Source organism: Mus musculus, chromosome 9 (assembly GCF_000001635.26).
Source record: "Mus musculus strain C57BL/6J chromosome 9, GRCm38.p6 C57BL/6J".
NCBI lineage: Eukaryota > Metazoa > Chordata > Mammalia > Rodentia > Muridae > Mus > Mus musculus.
The window spans coordinates 66,567,599-66,590,434 of record NC_000075.6 but is presented as its reverse complement, the minus strand read 5'-3'; the positions used below and the strand labels follow the sequence as shown (position 1 = coordinate 66,590,434).

General features: G+C 38.0%; 1 protein-coding gene across 7 annotated transcripts in view; it reads left to right on the top strand.

Moving 5' to 3' along the window:
* The window catches only part of Usp3 (ubiquitin specific peptidase 3), a 78,510-nt gene that overhangs the window by 2,714 nt on the left and 52,960 nt on the right, over positions 1–22,836 (top strand). Inside the window, exon 1 of one of the 7 annotated variants that reach the window (XM_017313339.2) lies at positions 9,542–10,923. The exons of 5 other annotated variants lie outside the window; for them this stretch is intronic. The gene's annotated coding sequence lies outside the window, so the exon portion shown is untranslated. One more of the 7 variants, XM_017313340.2, reaches the window with a different exon arrangement.

Below are 22,836 nucleotides of genomic sequence, written 5' to 3'. Positions count from 1 at the left end.
TGTGTGTATTATTTTTGGTAGGAGATTAAAAGGGTAGCCAGTGTGTTGAAGTAATGCTCTGACTGGTATTGAGTGTCATACACTCTTACTGAGGAGGGAGAAAATCCCTGTTTTGGCACCTAGACAATAAAAGTAATGCCCCTGCCTTATTTTCATTGGGAGTATGCAAATATACCCCAGTGAAACAGCCAGGCAGATTGCAAAAGACCAGCAGCACAGACTCTAGCAGGCACCACCTCTGTGGACCAGCACTCCCGATTCCTTGAGTGTGAGTTTCAATATGTCATCCGGAGAAAGAACAGTGCTTTGGATTTACTCACAGGTCTCTGTTAGGATGAGCAAGATTGTGTGTGAAAGTCTGAGAAACTACTGCTTTCTTGTGTCTAAGTAATTTAATGGTATCACAGACTAGTACATTTTTATAAATAGGACTCTGAAAATTAAATGTCTAAGCCTATTAAATGGAGCTCAAACACATTGACTATATGATGAATTGTTTTACAAGGAGATACAGAACTCAGCAAGATTAGGGGGTAAGAGTAATGATATTTCAGAACTAACTAGAGCTACTTAGCTGTGGAGGGCATTGTGTGTTATGTAATTGTATGCTACAGATTTCATACAACTTCTATTTGTAAAACCTCTTTATAATCTGAACATTTTTCAGAATCCTGGGTATTTGTGTGACTTATATCTATTAATATATTAGAAGTTAAAACTAAATATTTACTGATTTAATTATGAGTAACAATAATAAATCTAATACTTATAAACAGAAATAATTTATGTGAAAAAATTTCAGAATTGGTCTTGAACTCACATTCACCTGCCTCAACTTCCTGAGTTCTGGGATTAAAGGTGTTTGCCACCACCACCACCACCACCACAGTCATGTTTTTTGTAAAGACATCTGGATTGTCACATCTGCTTCTCATTGCAGTCTCTTCAGATATCAAACTTCACATATTATGTTGAAAACTCCATTTTATGCTCTTGAGAGATCAAAAGGAAACATTCAAGTAAACTAGAGCCAGTAGTAGTGGCAGATGCCTTTAGTCTCAGCACTTGGGAGGCAGAGGCAAGCGAATCTCTGGAATTCTAGGCTGGTCTGGTCTACAGAGCAAGTTCCAGGATAGCAAAGCTACACAGTGAAACTCTGTATTGAAAAACAAAAACCCAAACAGAACAACAACAAAACCAAAACAAAGTAATATAGTTGTATCTTTTTCTTTCTACCGATCTTAGTATCATTCATGGAAATACCTTTGACCTTCTGGATCCACTGAAAAGGGACCCCTGAAGTCTGACTGAAGGTTAAAGATCCTACTTTGAGATCTCATAGGCAGAATGGTTAGGGACACCTGCACTTTCAAACTCACATTATAAAATTAGAGAAATTCATGAAGCTGGCAGTAGGTATTCATTTGTAAATACTTGAAGTTTGAAACACATTAGCTGAGAAACAGATCATGGGGTCTAGTGGTCCCTTGCTCTCAAAGAAGTCTATTCTAGTTGGAGAATCAGGAAACTCCCGTTTAGAAAATAAATCCATGTCATAGTTTAAGGTAAATGTTGGAAATCGGGATCTCCTAATAAGATGAAAGCTGATTGATGCCTGCCTGATTGTGGCTTAGAGCACTCTAGTTTTAAATTACAAAAGTTTACATGAAAACTGGGCCAGTCTCTCAAGCCTTGTGTTCTATGCATACACCAGATGTTATTTTCAGGGCTGGAGGCTTGGCATTTTTGTAGGTAGAAAGTTTAACTAGTGGCAAAAGACAGGGATAAAACATGAAGTATTTAAAAAATATATCCTAAACAGTTCTGTTTTTAAACAAAAGAAAGACAAGTTCCTAGAGTTTAGGGGCTTAAAGTGCTGTTGATTTGGAGCTATGTTATAGTTGGGAAGTCATGAAATTTCTCCCTGATTAATTGCTTAAAGAGTTGAAAGAGCCTCTAAATTTCCAGTACACTCACCCCTAAATCACTCTATTCAAGAAAAAGGAATGATTGGATTGATCTGCAGTTTGTGTTTGGAGGGGTTGTTGGAGATAAACCTATTTTATCTTTTTTAAAGATTCTTTTAGTAGGATAAGGTGCTGACTGGTTCTTTTGTCCATGGCAATAAATTTATAATGTACTGATCAGTTTGTGATAAAGGTAAGAGGTCACCTTGATGGAGTGATGGGTTATTTTGTATCCTATTTCTTTTAGCCTACATTTAAAGAAGACTAGTTTGTCCCTTGGACTAAATTTTTTAAATAGGACCAGTTATTTAGTTTACTGTGGTTGAATACATTAATTACTTTTAAGTAACATTCTGTGCTGTGTTTACTAAATATCCACCGCAGTGCTGTACTCAGTAAATGCTTGCTTAAGTTTTTTTTCACATAGATTATGAAATGGTCTCTGACTTTGAGAATAAATGCAGATGAAGTGAGTTTATTCCCCAGAAAGCTTTCCCTAGCCTCCCCTTCACAGTGTGTTAGCTAGAAAGCTGGATTGTAAGCAGGTGACCATTCGTGACCTTGTTAGGTACAGAATTTGTAGTCTTTAGGTAGTGTAGACATATAGGTGGAAAATTAGTCGTCAATGAGTAGGGTTATTTAAGACAATGGGTAGGTGATATTCATACTGATTTTGAAGATTAGTATTTGAACTTTCTGAAGAATTTGAACTATCTCTTAGTAATGTTAATAAAGCCTAAGTAAGCCTAAGTCAGTGGAGTTGTCTTTCTAGTCGTGCTGGCAGTGTTCTTCTCTACCCCAACCCCAGTACTTTAAGCAGCCTCAGCCTGTCCTACAGCCTCTAAGTGATTGGTTGTGGATTTGAAAGCCCTGGAACTGTCCACGTGCTGTTTGACAAGGCTGAAGTTGAAGGGTTGAGCCAGGTCTGTTTCTTTTGTGATCAGATGTTATTTTCCACGCAATATACCTAGTATATAAAGAAGATCCTGCATGGCCTAAGCAGAAAGAAAAGTTGGGCTGAGGGAGAAATTAGAACTCTTTGTTTTCCTGGAACTCACTTACTCTTAAGATAATTAGAACCATTCTTTACATTGATACCATTAACAGTAAGATTTTATAACATTCTATTTTTCCTCATAGAAATTTATTTAATTTTTAAAATGTGTGTGTGTGTTTGAAGCACTATCGATTAGAAGATAACTTAAAGTAGTCAGCCCCTTCCTTTCCAGTGATCTACCACATCAGGCTTGGTGCCATGTGCCTTTGCCTGCTGAACCAATTGCAGACCTCCTTATTGGAATTTATGCAGTTTTCTTCTGCACTGAAATATGAAAGATTTGCTTGTGCTGTTTCAAATTAGACATAGAGATGCTAAAAACTTCATAATTTTTGTAGGCAGTAAGCAAAAATAAAGTGTAGTTAGTAACTAAGTGAGTAGATTTCTGTCTTAAAATTTGAGTCCTCTTCTGTTGGAATAATTTACATGTGAATTTTTCTTTCTTTCTTTTTTTTTTTGAGCACTTCTTGTCTAACATTATCTCTGTTGGGGGTGGGGGCAGTCTTGATTAAGCTGTAGTTTCAACTTACTTCTATAAATGTTTTGTGTTCAGCCCAGGCTTGAGAAGGGATTTAGTAGGAAGCTTTGCAGTAGAGAATGTGTGCTGTGCAGTCTGTCAGTGTTTGGTTTATTCATATCCTTTTAGATAGGAGAGCAAATGCTCTAGGTGTTTTCATCGCTTTCCTGGACAGATGGCTGAGGAGGAAGTACTTTGATAGATTCTCAGTGGGGGCTGGTACTTGGAGGGTGTGCTTGTGATGATTGACAGTTGAGAATGCTGAGAATAGTATCAACTATGGAAACAGCTTGTTCATCTTACCTGGATTTGTCTTGTGCCAAGACCTCTCAAGATGTTCTGAGATTTTTATATAACTGTCTGTTTTGGGAATGTAGGTAAGAATAGATATCATTGAGGCTCAAAAGGTATTCACCAAAAAACTGTTCATTGCAGTCTTATCTTGAAACCAGTGGCAATTGTTGAATGAACTTTGGCTTAGAAACTTGTAAACATAAACCATCTTTTATAACTAGTATGAGTTTGCAGATGTTATTATCTGTAGTAATTCCAGATGTTTTCTCATATATTAGTTTTACTGAGTAGGAGGAAAACTGAAAACAATATAAAATAACTTCAAAGCAGCTTTAACATTTAATCCTGACTAATTTAATTAACTACCTATCCTTGTAGTTTTTCCTGATTTATAGATTATGAAACTGAGATAGGGGTTAGGAGTTGCTTAAGATGTTCTGAGATATTAAAAGATAGCCCAAAGCTTAAACTCAACCACTCAACTTTTAACTTGTCTTTTTGAGAGTAAGGTCTTTATTTTGTCATTTAGAAACTTAATGCTTAGTAATTTAAGAGACTTAAAAGGCTTAGAAACATGTTTGAAATGAGTTCCTTGGAAGATTTTTGCTATGAGAATATGTTTTTAAATTCCACATCTTAAAAATCACTCATTTTAGTGGGCACAAAGAATTGTCTTTATAAATGGGAAGAAAATAGCCTTGAAAAGTCAGCTTCATTATGCTCAGCTCTTTTTTTTTTTAATTTTATTTTTTGTAGACTGAAATTCACCATGCAGATATAACAACCTTTCAATATAGGTATAGAAAAATGCAGTAAGCTTCTGGTTGTTGAAAAACATGTCCTTCAATTGAGTTCTCATCCCTTTGCTGGTTTCATCTTATTTCTAGTACTAGAGATTTTTGGTGGTAGGGGTTTGTGTTCTGTAGAAGAGGGAGAGAGTTCTGAAGCTATGGAATTTTACTTTTGCCTCTGGTAATTCAGAGGTAATCTGAAATCTGCTTTTAGGTAGCCTGCTTATTATATTTAGTTATATTCTAAGATTTTCCAGGTGTATTTCCTATAAAAGTTAATTATAGTTTTTAGATTGCAGGTCTTAAAACTCTCTCCCTTGTGTGTGTGTGTGTGGGGGGGAGAGTGAGAGTTTAGAGATTGGTAAAACCCATGTGAGCTCGGGAAAGCAGTTTCAGATTTTGAAAACTACTTTCAAAATTACTCTTGGGCTGGGTGCTAGTGTGGTAGTGGCACATGCCTTTCCAGCACTTGGGAAGCTGATTGCTCTGAGTTCCAGGCCAACCTGGTCTATATAGGGAGTTCCAGGACAGCCAGGGATACATAAAGAAATTCTGTATTAAAAAAAGAAAGGGAGGAAAAAGGGAAAGAAAATTAAATTTGAACATTACAAAATAAATTTACATTTGCCTTTAGCTGTGTTAGCTGAATTTGTCACAATAAATTGTAACTAACTTAATTTTACAATTCCCTTTGAGAAGGCAATCGGGTGTTTATTTTTAAGATAAACCAGTGCAAAAGATATCTTTTAAGATATCTTTTAAAAGGTAGTATTTCGAATTGGATTTTATCTGCTTTTGGATTGAATAGCTATATCAGTGATATGTTTTCTATTCTTGAATAGATACTGAATCTTTTTTTTTTTTCCTTTATTGTTGCTGGTTTGAAGATAACCTTCCCTGTAGAAATCTGTTTGCCTTTTTATCTTTGACCTGACTTCAAAACTAGCTTTAGGGACTGTTCTTCTATTCTTTTTCTCATCCTTGAGAAGAGACTGCTATATTTTTGTAGATTTAATAGGACTAGTTGTAAGATAGTACAGCTTCTTTAAGTCTTTGTCCTTGCTGACTAACCCGAGGTTTCCTTTTTGACTTATTTATTGACTTTCAAGATAGTGTCTCAGTCTGTCCTTGATATGTGGCAGTCCTCCTGCATCAGCCTCCCAAGTAGCTATAAGTACAAATGTGAGCCATCACACCTGGCTGGGATGTTAATACTTTCATAAGTTTTTGAAGAGAAAAATAAATTTTTTAGGAAACAAATTTCTATGATGAAATGTTTCTCTATGGTCATAGATATGCTAGAAAAATCTTCTAGTATACTAGGTGTTTATAAAAGAACTATATAGGGATCTGCAGAGATGGCTCAGGTAAGAACATTGGCTATTCTTCCAGAGGATCTTGGTTTGATTCCAGCATCCACATGGCAGCTCTCAACTGTCTCTAACTCTTCCAGGGAATCTGATGCCCTCTTCTGACCTTCCCAGGCACCAGTCATGCATATGATGCACAGATAAACAGGCAGGCAAAAACACCTATACACATGACATAGAGATTTTTAAAAAGTTATTTTATGTGAAGATCATAGAGCAACATTATTATTGATAAAAAGAAAAGAATTTAAAATTTTACTGTCATGTAGTAAAATTTGGATTTAGTTGAAATTTGATTTAATTCAAGTTAAGTCTTCATGTGGGTTATTCTGGCTGCTAACAATAAGTTACATCAGCTTTGTTGTTGTTTTTGTGTGTGTTTTTTGTTTTTTGAACAGGGTTTCTCTATGTGGCCCTTGTTGTCCTAGAACCTGCTCTGTAAATCAGGCTGGCTTCGAACTCAGAAATCTGCCTGCCTCTGCTTCCCTGAGTGCTGGGATTAAAGGCATGCAGTAATACTACCACTGGGCCCTACATCAGCAATTCTAAGGGAATTGTAATATAACTCACAGATCAAGCCTCACCTGTTGTGTGTGCAGTAGCTACTCAAGTTCAGCATTCGTTATGAGAAATTAGTTGTACAGACTTACATTCATTGTCTTGAATTATAGATTTTCAGTATTTTTGTTTGATTGTTTTAGAGCCTCATTAAAAATATCTTTTCAGATCTAAAAATATTTAATGGTATATATTTTGGCAGATTGTCAGATTTGAAGTTGTATATTCTACATTTAAATTTAAAAAAAGTAGAACCTTTGTTTTTTGTTCAGTTATAATGGCTATTTAAAAAAATTAAAGTAGTTAATACTTGTGGAGTTTGCCTGTGACTGTTTAATAGAATTCGGAGGACTGGAGAGATCACTCTGAAGACCCAAGTGTTCTCAGCCCACACCACAGGACTCAACAGCAGCCAAAATCTTCAGCTCTAGGGGATCTGATGCCCCCTTCTGGACTCTGAAAATACCTGAATTCTCAAGAGCACAATCACATGCAAATAATTAAAAATACAAATCTTTACCCTCCACCCCAAAAGAAAAGGAATGTTGTAAATCTCATTTGGGATTATTTAAATAAATACATGCCAAATTTGTATTTTTTTCTATTTTTTTTATTGACAGTCTCATTAGTTTTAAAACAATAAAATTTCCCATCCTAGCTAGCAGTAAATGCTAGTATGGGATTTTTTTTTTTTTTCACTTTGTGCTTTAGTACTAACCTTTATTACAAAATCAAAAGAAACTAGAAAGAAATGTAAAATGTGGGTGTTAAACTAGTTGTTCTCTGAAGAAAGTTTTACACTAAGAGGTCTGTAGATCTCCGGGCGGTGGTGGCACACGCCTTTAATCCCAGCACTTGGGAGGCAGAGGCAGGGGGATTTCTGAGTTCGAGGCCAGCCTGGTCTACAGAGTGAGTTCCAGGACAGCCAGGGCTACACAGAGAAACCCTGTCTTGAAAAACAAAAACAAAAACAAAAGCAAAAACTAAAACAAAACAAACAAAAAGAGGTCTGTAGATCTCAGGGCCTGGATAGATGGGTCAGAGGTTAAGAGTACTTGTTGTTTTTCTAGAAGAACTGTGTTTGATTCCCAAAACCTATGTGTGGCTCACAACCATCTTAACTCCAGTTCCAAGGGATCCAATGCCTTCTGACCTCTACAGATGAACATGTTGCAGAGACATATATGCAGGCAAAAAACACCTACATACAAAACCCAAATATTTTTAAAATGAGGTCTGTAAATATAATTATTTATACTTATAGGAGGAAGTGCTTCCTTAATGTTTACAAATTTTTCTTGACAGTTTGTGTACTTGTTCTTGTTTTGAAAAATTAATGTATAGTGCTCATAATGACTTATTTCTTTTAAAATATCATTACTTTTTAACTGTATATTTTCTTGTTTAGATTGTTGGCAGAGGCATAGAATTTTTGCATCAGATCTTGCTATAAATACATGGAAATATGTATTCATGCTAAATTTTCTTAAGTGATTCATGGCTTTTGATTTCATTCTCTATATAATCAGCTTCTAGGGGAAGTTATTTTTGAAACAATATTAAACTCTTAGTAATTTGTATGTTGCTATTTGTGTCTAGTTTCCCACACAGGAAAGTATCTTATTCTGATTGTGATTTAATGATCTGCTGTGACTTTAATGGTTATTGGTTTCCATTTAGAGACACAGTGCAGGATTTAAGTTGAAGACTGGCAAAGTAGAAACAATTTGAGAGATTTTTGTTTCCCCAAATAGGTCTGAACAAGTCTGAGTTTGTCATAGAAGGAGTAATAACAGGAATGTTTAGCATGTTACAGTTTTGAGAATATGGTCTCATACATTATTTTATTTTATATGATGCTGAAAACCGATTTTAGATGTTCTCTTAAAAATAGAGTAAAATACTTGAGCCATTTGGGCATTGAGCCTTCTGGATCAGTTTGCCTTGATGCGTGGGAGTCACCAGGACCAGATGTCCTCTCTTTTCCATCTCTGTAGGTATCAGGATCTCTTAACACGTAGTTGATAAATTTTGGTCAGCTTTGAAATTACATTTGCTGTAGTAGAGAAAGACAAATTAGTGTAAAAGTAATAGGAGTTGAGTAGGTGGCCTGGTCCCAAATGATGAACTGCTATTTAAATTTTATGTTTTGTAATAGATTTTAGTGCCCCACCTCCATCCTCTCCCCACAGTGATTGGGATCTGACTCAGGCTCTTGTACATAGTAGACAAGCATTCTACCAGAGTCCTGACAACTTTTTAAATTAAAATATGATTTGTGCAAGTTCATGAGTTGATAGGACTGTTTTACCCCTTAAAACTTAATTCATGAGGGCTGGAGAGATGGCTCAGTGGTTAAGAGCACTGACTGCTCTTCCAGAGGTCCTGAGTTCAATTCCCAGCAACCACATGGTGGCTCACAACCATCTGTAATGGGTTCTGATGCCCTCTTCTGGTGTGTCTGAAGACACCTACATTGTACTTATATAAATAAAATAAATTTAAAAACAGCAATTCATGGGGCTGGAGAGATGGCTCAGTGGCTAAGAGCACTGGCTACTCTTCCAGTGGTCCTGACTTCAGTTCCCAGCACCTACATGGTGGCTCACAACCATCTATAAAGGGATCTGATGTCCCTTTCTGGCATGCAGGTATACATGTACCAGAGCATTCCATACATAAAATTTAAAAAAATTCATGTTTTTAGAAAAGTAATGAGTATATACATAGTTGTTGTTTAGTAAAACCAAAAAAGGTCTTTGAATAGAAAAGCATTTTCATAGCCATTTTCCAGATCTGTTTAGTGCAAATGCTCTCATAATTACCTGAGTACTTGTCAGAACACAGTTACAAATTTATCATTTTGAGGCTTTATTCCTTACCCACTTTCTATGCATTTACCCTGCTCTTGCCTATCTTTACTTCCTAACTGCTGCTGTTAGTAACCTGATGCTTTTTTAGTTACCTCTTTTACGTACATCCTTTTTTTTTTTTTTTTTTTTTGCCTTGGTATTCTTTTTTTTTTTTTTAAAGATTATATATAAGTACACTGTAGCTATCTTCAGGCATACCAGAAGAGGGCATCAGGTCTCATTACAGATGGTTGTGAGCCATCATGTGGTTACTGAGATTTGAACTCAGGACCTCTAGAAGATCAGTCAGTGCTCTTAACCACTGAGCCATCTCTCCAGCTCCATTGCCTTGGTATTCTTGAAGACTCAAAATGTTGTATCTTGGCATGCATGCTTTTTTTTTTTTTTAAATTTGTGATAATACTAAAGAGATTTAAAATTCTTTTATTACTGTGTGTGTATGATGTGGGGCGGTACCTGTGTGTGGAGGTCAGAGGACATTTGTGGACTCAGTTTTTTCCTTCCACCTTTATGTAGGTTTCAGAGGTATAACTCAGTTTCCAGGCTTGTGCAGCAAGTGCTTTCACCTTTTGAACCATCTTGGTGACACTCAACAGGCTTTAAATCTCATACCTTAAATTAGGTATGCTTTTATACCTTATGTACTTATAACGTAGGTATAAATTTTCTTTCTTTTTTTTTTTTTTTTAGGGTGCATACTGAATGTATTCTCCTCTGAAGCCTCTTGAGCCAAGCCCCCACAATTCACATCATCCTCAGCACCACTGTCCTCCATGCCCTTACTACTGTGGCCCACTAAGCAGCTCTCAAAGCATTTTACTGCTTTCCTAACACAAAGTCCCAAAGTCCACATTCCACCAAACAAAACCATGGTCATGTCTATCACAGCAATACCCCACCCCTGGTACCAACTTCTGTCATAGTTAGAGTTTCATTGCTGTGAAGAGACAACATGACCACGGCAACTCTTATATAGGACAACATTTAATTTGGGACTGGCTTATGGTTTCAGAGGTTAGGTCCATTATCTTTGTAGCAGGAAATATGGCAGAGCACAGGCAGGCATGGTGCTGGAGAAGTATCTGAGAGTTCTGCATCTCTATCCACAGGCAACAGAAGGAGACTGCATGCCACAGTGGGCATATCTTGAATATATATGACCTCAAAGCCTACCTCTAAAGTAACACACTTCTTCTAACAAGGCCACAACTCCTGATAGTGCCACTCACTGTGGACCTATGGGGGCCAATTACATTCAAACCATCACACCTGGGTAATCTCTACCTGGCTGTCCTGGAACTCACTCTGTAGACCAGGCTGGCCTCAAAATTAGAAATCCTCCTGTCTCTGTCTCTGCCTCTGCCTCCAGGGTGCCGGGATTAAAGATGTGCACCACCACGCCCGGCTCCAGTTAGATTCTTTAGCCAAGTTTGTTCTACAGACTCAAAGCCAAAGGAGGTCTCTGTATGGCACTGGGAGAAACTTGTTGCTTCTAGGTATAAATTTTCATATCATCCTTATCTAGACTTGCCGATTGTTAGGATTTTATCTCATTTCTATTGCCTTTATCACTTTTCCATAAGTATCCTCTGTTTATTTACTCTACCTACCCCTGAATAATTTGTATACATAATGTTCCATTTTCATAGTTTTTAAAAACTTATAAGTACAAGGGCCCTCTTTGCAGTAAGCGTAGGCTACTATAATAGTATAATATACATTTTGTATCCAGATTTCTTCAGTTGTCCATATGTGTGCTTTGTATTGTTACTTCCACATTCTCTCTGCCTTCCCATTACCCTAGATAAAATCCAAGATCATGTGTTACTTGTAGTTGTTGTAGCTATATCTCTTTCATATGAAATAGTTCTTTTTTTTTAATTAGGTATTTTCCTCATTTACATTTCCAATGCTATCCCAAAAGTCTCCCATACCCTCCCACCCACCCACCCATGAAATAGTTCTTTTACCCTTTTTTGAAGAACTCCAGTTTGCCTGACTTATAAAATACTACTAATTGTGACATTCTATCCTAGATAGATACTGTAGAGATACTTGCTACTTTATCTAGCAAGTACTACTTGCTCATGCTAGGCAAGTAGTATACTACTGGGACTCAGCAATCTTTTTGTGGAGTGTGCGTGTGTGTGTGTGTGTGTAAAATTAGATTTATTCAGTTAATAAGTGTATGTGTAGGACCTGTACAAGATCAAGCCTGCCAAAATCCCAGCATGGATAGATAAGGGCCTCATAAAGACCGACCACTAGCAGAGAAGTCCTTGGCAACTAAAGGCTGCTGGAGGAGGGAACTCAATTTTCTTAGTGAGGGGCTTGAGGGGCTACCTGTTCTCCTGTAGATAGTCCTATGCCCATGGACATACTGGTAGCATTAACACACACGTGCACACACATGCACATACGTGTGCACACACACACACTCTATAAGACATGTATGGATATCAGAAGATTCAGCAACTTTACCCACTGAACCACTTTGCTGGACCTACCCCTGGTTAAAAAAAGGAAGGAAGGAAGGAAGGAAGGAAGGAAGGAAGGAAGGAAGGGTGGGTCAGGATTTTAGTCACCTAGGCTGCATTTGAATTTACTCTATAGCTGTGTGTGTGTGTGTGTGTGTGTGTGTGTGTGTGTGTGTGTGTGTGTGTGTACTTGGTATTATGAGTATGTGCCACCTGTCTGGCTCATTGATTGTTCTTGACTTGTTATCACTAGGATGGTCTCAAGATGGTGGTTTTCTAGCTAATACTTCTTCCACATGTATTGGTTGGTATTCTGTGAGGAAGAGTTTTTCCTTTTCTCTTACTTGATTATGCATTCACTTACATATCATAGCACAGGCATAGATTTTCATTTATTTGGTGATACTGTTATCATTATTTATTTTGAAATGCAACTTGTCTTAGATTTGGCCATTGGGAGCTTCCTTAACCTGTAATTTTGATATGTTCTTTTGGACCTTTTCTGTCTGCTACCACAAGATGTTCCATGCATGCCTGTACCCAGCTTACCCCAGCCTTGGTAACAGTCATTTCTGAAAGAAGCCCTCATTTTTTTTTGGTTGGGAGTAATGTATATAAACTAAGATCTCTGAGCAGAAAGATCTAAGTAAGAAGTATGAATAGGTAGGTATGTCTACCACTGTTGGTGTATATGTTTGTATTTGTATGACCATGAGTTCCCATTGGTATCCATGATTTCTTTCAACACCACAGGCTGACCCCTGTCCCTTCTATATTTGCTGCATATGTTCAATACTGATAATCTGGTTCTCATCGCCTATAGCATGTATATTTACTTGCTTAATTCTATAATCAGAGAAAGTAGTTCTGGAATTGATAGCCCATACCATTGCAAAAGGTATTCTGGTAATTAGAGTTCATCAGTTACTCATGGTCGATTTTGTCTGTACATGAGCAATAAATAAAGCAATTTGTTCAAAGTTGGAATTAGTCATCTTTCTCTTTCCATACACTTAACTGAAGTATAGCTTGGCTCATTTGTGTGTATTTGGTTTTCATTTTTAGATCTTCTACCTGATCTTTGCTGCTTTTATTTCATATTTTGAGTACCTAGACCACTAACTGTTTTAAAGGTTAAAATTTTATAAAAATCTATTCTAGGTAAGAATTGTCAGCCAAGTGAGTCAGCAAACTATATATACTTTCTGTGTATTTTTTTATTTAATATTGTGTCTTGTATATCAGTCCATGTTTGTAGAAATAGTTTTCCTTGGTGTGTGTGTGTGTGGCTGTGGCTGTGGCTGTGGCTGTGCTTTTTATGTGTGGAGGCTAGAGATCAATGTTAGGTGTTTTCCTCTAATACTTCCCACCCTATATTTTAATTACATTATTTATTTTTTTTCTTGTAAGTCACAGAATAACTTTTGGGGGTCAGTTTTCTCCTTCCACTGTGGGTTCCAGGGGTTGAGCTTAGATCATCAGGTGAAACCTGCTTAACAATTTTGGCAGCCCACCACCTTATTTTGTGAGACATGATCTTTTGTTGAACTTGAAGCTCAATGATTCAGCTGGACTAGCTGGCCAGTGAGTTCCAGAGACCTCCTATTTCTGCTGCCACCGATTTCTGCTGCCACCGTCCCAAGTGCCAAGATTACAAGCAGACTCCATTGTGTCCAGCTGCTGCTGCTTTTGTTATTGTTGTTTTTGTTTGTTTTTTTTCAAGACAGGTTTCTTTTTGTAGCAGTGACTGTCCTGAACCTAGCTCTGTAGACCAGGCTGGCCTCAAACTCAAGAGATCCACCTGCCTGTGCCTCCCTAGTGTTTGGATTAAGTGTGCACCACTACTACCGGGCCGTGCCCAGCTTTGTAAAATGTGGATTCTGGTGTTAAAATTCAGATCCTCATGCTTGAGAGGAAAGTATTTTACTGACTGAGCCATTTCCCGGGCCTCATTCCCTGTCTTCTTTGTCTGTTCTCTCCATTCCTCTGTCATCCATCTGTTTGCTCATCTGTCTGGATGTCTATTAATCTATCACTTTCTAGTGTATTCCATTTGTGAGTGTGTCACAGTTAATTGCAGCTGGTCTCCCAGGTGTGAAAATGTACGTCTAGAGTATTTTGTAGTTAATAATGCTACAAACTAATAGCTTTATACACAAAGTTATTATTATTATTATTACTATTATTGTTAGGTACCTTGGGGGATGAATAAATATTTAACTCTTTGTGTGAGTAGTAATGGATAAAAGATTTTATAATAATATAAAGGTGTTTGCATATCCTGTTTTCATTTCCTGAGGTTTTACTAAAATAAAATAGTCAAGGCTATTGAAATAATGCTTTGTTGAAATTATTTTTCTGACTGGAAAGCCTTGAAATCAGTAGGAAGTTGCCTTGGAAACATTCTTAGTTAAGAAATAACTACTCACATGGTTTGGGTCAAGGTTCATATTGAGCAGTGGACTGACTGTTCCTGATACATATTCTTATCAGTGCTGTTTCACCCTACCAGACCGCTGAGTGCCAGGTGTTTGGTGAGACTTCTTTTAATTTACATTAGGTTTCTCTGTTTTGCCTGTTACCTGGTGTTTCTTCAGGATTACAAAGTGACTGTAGTACAAGATAGTTTTGCATAGGCTAGAAATAAAGATTTCAACTTCTAGAAATGATGCTGATCCTCAGGGGCATGGTGTCTTAGAGTTTGAGAAATGTCCCAGTCCTCTAAGGTGATTGATGTCCTCAGGTCTCCTGACTCACATGCAGTGAAATAGGAGGGAAACCTGCTGCATTGCTGATTACCCAGCAAAAGACTGGTAGCATAGCTTCTCACTGGGACTGACATGAGTGGGCTACATATATATCCTGAGGTAGATGATCTCAGCTTAGGGTAGTCAGAGCTCTCAAAGCAGATCACCTCTGCCTCTAAGAAGTCTTCAGTTTCTGTGTATGATCCATGCAGCCTTGCAATTTTCTGTGTATCACATGGGAAAAGCTTGAAGGTGGGTCAGAACAGTGTCAAGTGTCCAATGCCTCTAAGGAAGTTGCTCTTAAAAGAGACTCAGGTGATAAGGTGGATAAGGAAAAACTGGACTATCTAGGGTAGAAGTTAAAGCTGCTGGTCCAGAAAAGTTGGTAACCATATCTTAAATCTGGGTGACTTGAAATCATTCCTATTCACTTCTTTGCTAAAATTAGTTAGAAATTTAAAACATTTTGAAATGACTTGACCTATAACCCCTAATAGATGTTGAAATATAGTACAGATCATATTAAGGTGGGTGTGGTAGCTAGCTCATGCTTCCAGTTTCAGCCTGTAGGAAGGTTAATGGAGGAGGTCTGAGTTAAGAGGCCTGCCGGAAGACTCTGTCTCAAACAAGAAAAAACAAACTTTATTCTATTTTTTTAGTCTGAACTTTGACATTTCCATTTGTTGGCATACTGATAATGTGTATTAACAGTGTATTAAGAATAATAGTTACCAGGCTGGAGAGATGGCTCAGAAGGTAAGGTGTCTGTCACACAATCATGAGGCTATGAGTTCAGCACCCACATAAAAGTTGTGTGTGGCCGTGCTAATCTGAAGTTCTAGTATTGAGGAACTGGGGTGGGTCTGAGGCAAAGTAAGTCCATGGTGCTCACCAGCTAACCACCTTAACCAAATTGGTTAGCTCCAGGTTCAGTGGAGACCCTATATTAATAGATGAGACAAAAGGGCTGGAGACATGGCTCAGTGGTTTAATAGTGCTTGCTGCTCTTCCACAGAACTGGAATTTGGTTTCCAGCACTAATGTTAGGGAACACTACTATCTGTAAGTCCAGCTTTAGGCTATTAAATAGCCTACCTTTTTCTGACCACTGTGGGATCCCTCACATATGTGGGGTGTGTGTGCTTGCTGCACATACACATTCCTACACAAATTTTTAAAAAATCATTAAGACCTACGTACTCAAGTGAATATGGTATGTATACACCCCCTACACACATCCCACATCATAAACAGCATATATACAAAGGTATATTTCAGTGGATTAGATTGGTGAACCAAGATCTAGTGTTTGTTCCACATACCTCTTGAGTTTGCTGTATTTCAGTGGTTCTGGTACTTAAGTTCCTTCAGCCCTTACGTGTTCATAATATGAATGGTTACCTGTGTGCATGTTGTGTGCCACATGCATGCCTGGTGCCAGAAGAGGGTGTTGGATCCCTGGAGTTAGGGATGGTTATGAACCACCAGGTGGGTGCTGGGAACAAAACTCCATCCTTTGCAAGAGCAGCAGCAAGTGCTCTTACCAGCTGAGCCATCTCTCCAGCCTCAGTATTTAAATGTTTATCCAATTAGCATCTTATTAAGGTGTTTAAATCTCTTTATATTATCTCTCAAAATGTGCTTCTAGATGTATTTTAGTTTCCTAAAGTATTTTGCTAGACATATATGATTTTGATTAGAACACTAAGATAGTTTTAACAGTTGTGCCAATTTTGGAATAAACTCATTAGAGTCATATTTTATTTCATTTAATGTGGCTTTGAATATAGTTTAGGTCAGGCATAGGGAGTCTTTTGTTGGCTAATTCTATCTGTGTTAGAAATTTCTCTGTGAAGATATGTTTTCAGCTGCAATTAAAAAAAATGTTTTCAAGACAGGGTTTCTCTCTGTGTATGTTGCCTTGGCTGTCCTGGAAATCAATTGTAGACCAGACTAGCCTCAAACTCAAGAGACTCACCTGCTGACCCACCTGCCTCTGCCTTCTGAGTACTGGTATTAAAGGCATGTATCCGACTACAGCTGCAATTCTTTTAAAGAGTGTAAGCTAAAGGAGTAAAAAAAAAAATCTTTTTTTTTTTTTCATTCCCTATACATGTGAGCATGTTCATTGCAGTGTATGTAATAGCCTCTGGCATTAACTCCTGACAGTCTTTTTATTCTCTTAAATATATTTTTCAGGTAGAAGAAACTGAGGCTTTAAGAAAAAGTTTTTGCTGTATCAGATTCATGTTTCTTATGAAGTCCTTAACATACTCATATGAAGTAGCTATGTCCTATCTAGTAGTGAAGAAGCAGGCCTGGAATCAGTTCTTGTAGGTTAAAGCACAACAGAATTAAAAAATGGTAGATTGTGGGTTCTAAAGTCCATGCTTGGATAGTTAGATATAAGACTTTAGCATGTTTTCTTGGAGTCTACAAAGTAATAATTAAATTCATGTGAAGACAACTTATTTTATTCCATATACTTTTTATATAAAAAGGAAGGGTTCTTTTGGTAGGGTTGGGGGTCATTGATCAATGCTTTTGCCTTGTTTAAACAATGCAAGCAAAAGTTCAGATCACTGTGTCTCCTGGTAAGAATCTTAAGAGAAGAATCCAATACTTCCTCAGAAATCTTGGGGTTCTGATTAGAATGTGGGCTCCTAATACTGGGAAAGCCTGGTATCAGACATTGCTGGATGTGGTGGGAATCAAGTTACAATATCAGAACTCTTGGGGTGAAGTCAGAGTTAGAAACAGATGGTGTAGGTATATTCAACTCTTAAAATTATTTGGAGGTTTCCAAGAACCTTAGTACAATCTGAGGTTTCTCAGAATACTTATTATATAACATAATCCAGAGACAAGAGGATTGAAGCATAGGTTTTTGTAGCTTTTCATGAGGAGGAGTAAATAAAAGGGAGTCCTGTAATTGCCTAAGGTGCTTTAAAGAATCTTCACACACAGTGGGGAGATTATTCTAGAGGAATAGTTCTTTGGAACTTTTGAAGATTTGACATACTACTTGTTACTGAGGTGTTTGTTTGTTTGTTTATTTGTTTCTGTTTAATGTAATATAGGGAGACATTAGAAGTGACTTTATACTCATGAAAGAATTACTCAGACTTAGGGCTGGGAACCTACATGGATTTGAGCTTTAGAATTTCTATAATACTGCTCAGTACAGAAAGATCCCCAGTGTAAAGCAGCTTAGTTCAAGATGGACTGCCATGTCTTAGCCTTTACTGCCTTTTGTGTAGCAAGGTAGTTGAGCCTTTGGACAGTTTCAATTCCTGTTAGGTGGAATCCCTTAAAACTCCCTTGCACACTTAACTAAGAGTGCCAGTAATACTGGTGACATGCTTGGCAGATAGGAAAATGCTTTATCTGTCGCTGTGTCCTAGGATTTCAAAGTAACTGTGTGCTTTGCATTTACAATTTTGTGGGCGAGAAAGAACTTGTCTAGGATTTCATCAGGTAGTATATCTGTACCTAGAACATCTTAACTCGCATGTTTCTGTATAAATTATTGCTTCCCTGTGCTCCTATGCTATCATTTCCTATGATCTCTTCAGTTTAGGCTTATAGTATGTAGTCAGACTACTCACGTGGTGGCTGACCTCCTCTTGACAAGGCTTCCAAACAGTAGCAAGGTGGGGGAAGTGTTGAGTTTCATAAAGCTTGAATTTTCATATCAGCTGCCCAGGGTGGTCACAGAGTCAGGGAGTGAGTGAGAAGGGAGAATCTTAGTGGGAACAACCACAGAGCAATTAAGCAGAAAAGGAAAACTATTATGACAAATGCTTAACTGACTTCACCAATGGATAATTTACTCATCTAATGAATGATTCAAGAGAGGCTGATCGCCAGCCTGGAAGAAGAAAAGAACAGAAGTAAAAAGAAGAATGGAAAAGGTTTTCAAGGAGAAGAGTGAATTGTGCTTTATAACTCCCTTCCTTGCCTCTGCCCTAAACTCCTGGTTCTGCTATTTTTGCTTGAGGCTTTGTCTGGCACATCTACATACTTAGACTTTGGTATTATATGTGGGCTTTTCCCTGATTTGATCTCTGCCTAGTCCTTACAGTCTTCCCTGGCTCATCCTTCTGTCCCCAGCTGCCTTCTTTTGCTCTGTGTAAGAACTCCATTGCTGTCTTGTTCTCTGAAAACCTAATACCTATAGAGGATCACATGCCTTCCTCTCAATTTCAGGGAAAGTTGGTGTCTTAGTCAGGGTTTCTATTCCTACACAAACATCATGACCAAGAAGCAAGTTGGGGAGGAAAGGGTTTATTCAGCTTACACTTCTACATTGCTGTTCATCACCAAAGGAAGTCAGGACTGGAACTCAAGCAGGTCAGGAAGCAGGAGCTGATGCAGAGGCCATGGAGGGATGTTACTGGCTTGCTTCTCCTGGCTTGCTCAGCCTGCTTTCTTAGAGAACCCAAGACTACCAGCCCAGGGATGGCACCACCCACAAGGGGGCCTCCCCCTTGATCACTAACTGCCGAAAATGCCTGGATCTCATGGAGGCATTTCCTGAAGGGGAGCCTCCTTTCTCTGTGATAACTCCAGCTTGTGTCAAGTTGACACACAAAACCAGCCTGTACAGTGAGTTCATTTTATCATATTCCTACTAATATTTCTAGAACCTTTATGATGAATGGTGCCAGCCTATTCTTAAATTTCAAGAGGAAAATACTTTTGCTGTTGGATCTTATGTGGAATGTGTATATATACTTTAATATTAAATTAAAATATTTTGATTGTATTTTTATGCATCCATAGTTATAATAGTTTTTGATTTAATTTAGCACTAATGTTTAAAAATCATGTCTGCTAGTATAAATTTATAGCACTGATACCTTTAAATTAAGAACATCAAATTTGTTATTATGAGAGAAGTAATATATTTTGAAACACTTCAAACAGTGTAGTTGAAAGTGAGAGTAGTTTCATCTGCCTCCATTCCCCACACTATTTTTGGGGGTAGGGTGGGGTGGGAGATTGCTTTTGAGACAGGGTTTCTCTTTGTAGTCTTGGCCTTCCTGGAACTTACTCTGTAGACAAGGTTAGCCTGGAACTCCCAGAGATCTAACTGCCTCTGCTTCCTTTAGTGCTGGGGTTAAAGGTGTATACTCCTACACCCAGCTTTCCCATACTGTTCTTTTTACATAACTGTTTTTAAAGACTTTAAAACAATTTCTTTCCAAGTGGAGACACAGAAGCATATGGTAAGGTATCTTTTAAAAACAGAAGTGAAGCCGAGTGATGTGGTACATTGGCATATGTGATACATGCCTGTAGTTCAGCTACTTAGGAAGTTGATGTAGGAGAATAAGCTGAGGGGTTCCAGACTAATCTAGACAGCACAGTGAGATACTATCTACAAACAAAAAACAAAGGGCCAACAAATAAACAAAAAGGCCTTCCTAGTGTGTTGGTTTATGCCAATAATTTGGGTACTTTGGAGGATAATTCAAGAGGATTGAGAATTTGGGGCCGGCATGGACTAAGTAAGTAGCAAGATCCAGAAAAGTAGCATGTTCTAGACCTACTGCTTAGTGCTAGTCTGTGCCTTCAAACACCATGTGAACTTGAATTCCAGCTGTCTCTTAGCAAATTAATGAAAATACATAACTTCTTTGTGCCTCTTTTCCAAATCTTTAAGACAAGCTGAATATAATTCATACTTCCTGGGGCTGTAAGGGTTAAATGAAGTGATAGTCATGAAAGTTGCAATAGCTCCTGGCATAATAACAGTGTGTGCTACAGAAATATTAGCTAGATATACATGAACTTTATTTTTAAAGAAGAGTATAGTTTGGGGTGCTAAAACTTCAGAATGTTGCAAATTTAAGAGTGAGTGTGTGTGTGTGTGTGTGTGTTTGTGTTTGTATTGGTGGGTAGGCTCTGCTTTCCCCTGTTGCAGCAGTGTTTTCCTGTGGAAGTTTGGTGATTCTAAGTACTTCTCGCCCCCACACTCTTTCTCCTGCTGCAGTGAGGTGCTGTTACTGATAGTGTAGTAGAATGCTTGCCTCTCAGGTAATGGGAGGCAGGAACATCATCTGAAAACCATTAGGCCTAGAAAATTATACTATATTAGCATTTATCCTTTGGTTAAACCTCTTGTTTCCCTTAGATTAACAATTGTAAATGAAGAAAATATCTAATAAAATTTTTTTGAAAAAAAGAAAAGAAACAGACATAATCATAAACAGGGAACCCCCCCCCAATGATTATTTTAAGGAAAGATTTATTTATGTTTACTTAGTGTGTTTTGCCTAAATGCTGGACACGACGTGTGCTTAGTGTTCTTGGAAGCCATAATAGAGTGTTGGATCTCCTAGAACTGGTTATGAGTTGCCATGTGGATGCTGGGACCCTAATTCATGTCCTCTGCAAGAGCAGCATGTGCTCTTACCTCTTGACCTATTTCTCCAGTCCTTGTTTAAGCTTTTTAAGAAAATTAAGTAGAAAGAACTGGAAATTTTTTTATATGAGGGAGGACGATGCGAGTGCTTTCCCCCTAGTTATAGCCCACTCGTAGAATTTTATGATTTTAAAGGTATGTTAGTCATTACCTACTCCAGTGAAGATAGAAAAGAGTCACGATGGTCTCACTGTTGTCTCTGGTAATGATGGAGAGCCAGTGCTAGAATCCGGGCATCCAGTTCTCACCTTTTTTTTTTTTTTGAGTTTTTTGAGACAGAGTTTTCCTGTGTAGCCTTGGCTATCCTGGAACTAGCTCTGCAGGACCATGTTGGCCTCCAACTTAGAGATCCATCTGCCTCTACCTCTGGAGTGCTGGGATTAAAGGCATGTGACACTGCCACCCAGCATCTTTCTCAATTCTAAGGAAAAAGTTTCTTCTAGTTCGAAGGTCTGAGTCTAATTCATGGTAGAGGCTGGAGTGCTTGTGTTCATTTGCCTTTCCTGATGTGTATTACTGCTTATAGCCTCTTGAGCCTGGTTACCTCAGGAGAACATCAAGAGTCTTCATTCCAGGACTCGTGAACTGTCCTACTTGAGCTTGAGCCTGAGGTGAGAACAGGGACAGAGAAAGGTTCTGTGGCTGAAGAGGCAGAGAGTGAAAGGGGCTTCCGAGTGCCCTCCTCCCATTCAGAGTGTTATCTAAGGGCTGGGAGGACAGCTTGGGGCTAGGCCTAGGAGAATACAAGGAAAATGGAGTGTTTTGTTGAAGGAGTGGGTGGATCAGCATGCTACAGTTTGATTGATGAAGCTTTATAATCTGAGTGATACATAAGAATCTGCTTTTCAGATGTTACATGAGCCTGCTGTGCAGTGAGGTGTAAGCATATAAGAAATACACTCCATGACTCTTTTGCCTTGAAACCACCTTGAAGTGTAATTATAGGAGTATTAAAGAGTTCTTGTAAGTTCTCAGCTTTAACTCTCTGATGTTCACAATGCTCCAGTCTTCTCATTTTTCTTGGACATTAGCTTAAAATCCCTTGGTCCAGTATGTTTATATTTTTCTGAATAGACTCTGGTTATGTGGGGTGTGCATGTGCTCCAGCTTCTTCTCATAGAAGAAGCTGGAAAAAGTTCTGCTTCTGTGGGAAATGTGTTCATGTTATGGTTACACTTCTGAATCTCACCTATCTCTAAATTGAAGCTTCCTTTCATAATAAGGTCTTATATGAAGTAAATTTTCATATTATAACTTGTTCTATTCTTAAAATGATGGAGAGTTAAATTTCTGTTATTACATATGAGATTTTTGGGTAATTGAATAAGGAAATGACAAACCTTTTTTTGAAATGAGTTGCTAGGAATTGAACATAGGGACCCCTAACATGTTAGGCAGATGTCCTATCACTGAGTCATAATAGTCCAACAACAACAAAAAAAATGGAATCAACATTTTTAAAAAGTTTCCATACCTACCTTTGCCTGGTTCATCTGTAATTCTTTTCTTCTTTTCTTTTCTTTCTTTTCTTTCTTTCTTTCTTTCTTTCTTTCTTTCTTTTTTTTTTTAGAGATTTTTTTATTAGATATTTTCTTTATGTTATCCCTTTTCCTGGTTTCCCCTCCAAAAACTCCCTCTCCCATCCCCCCTCCTCCTGCTCACCAACCCACCCACTCCCGCTTCCATGATCTGGTATTCCCCTACACTTGGGTATCCAGCCCTCACAGGACCAAGGGCCTCTCCTCCCATTGATAT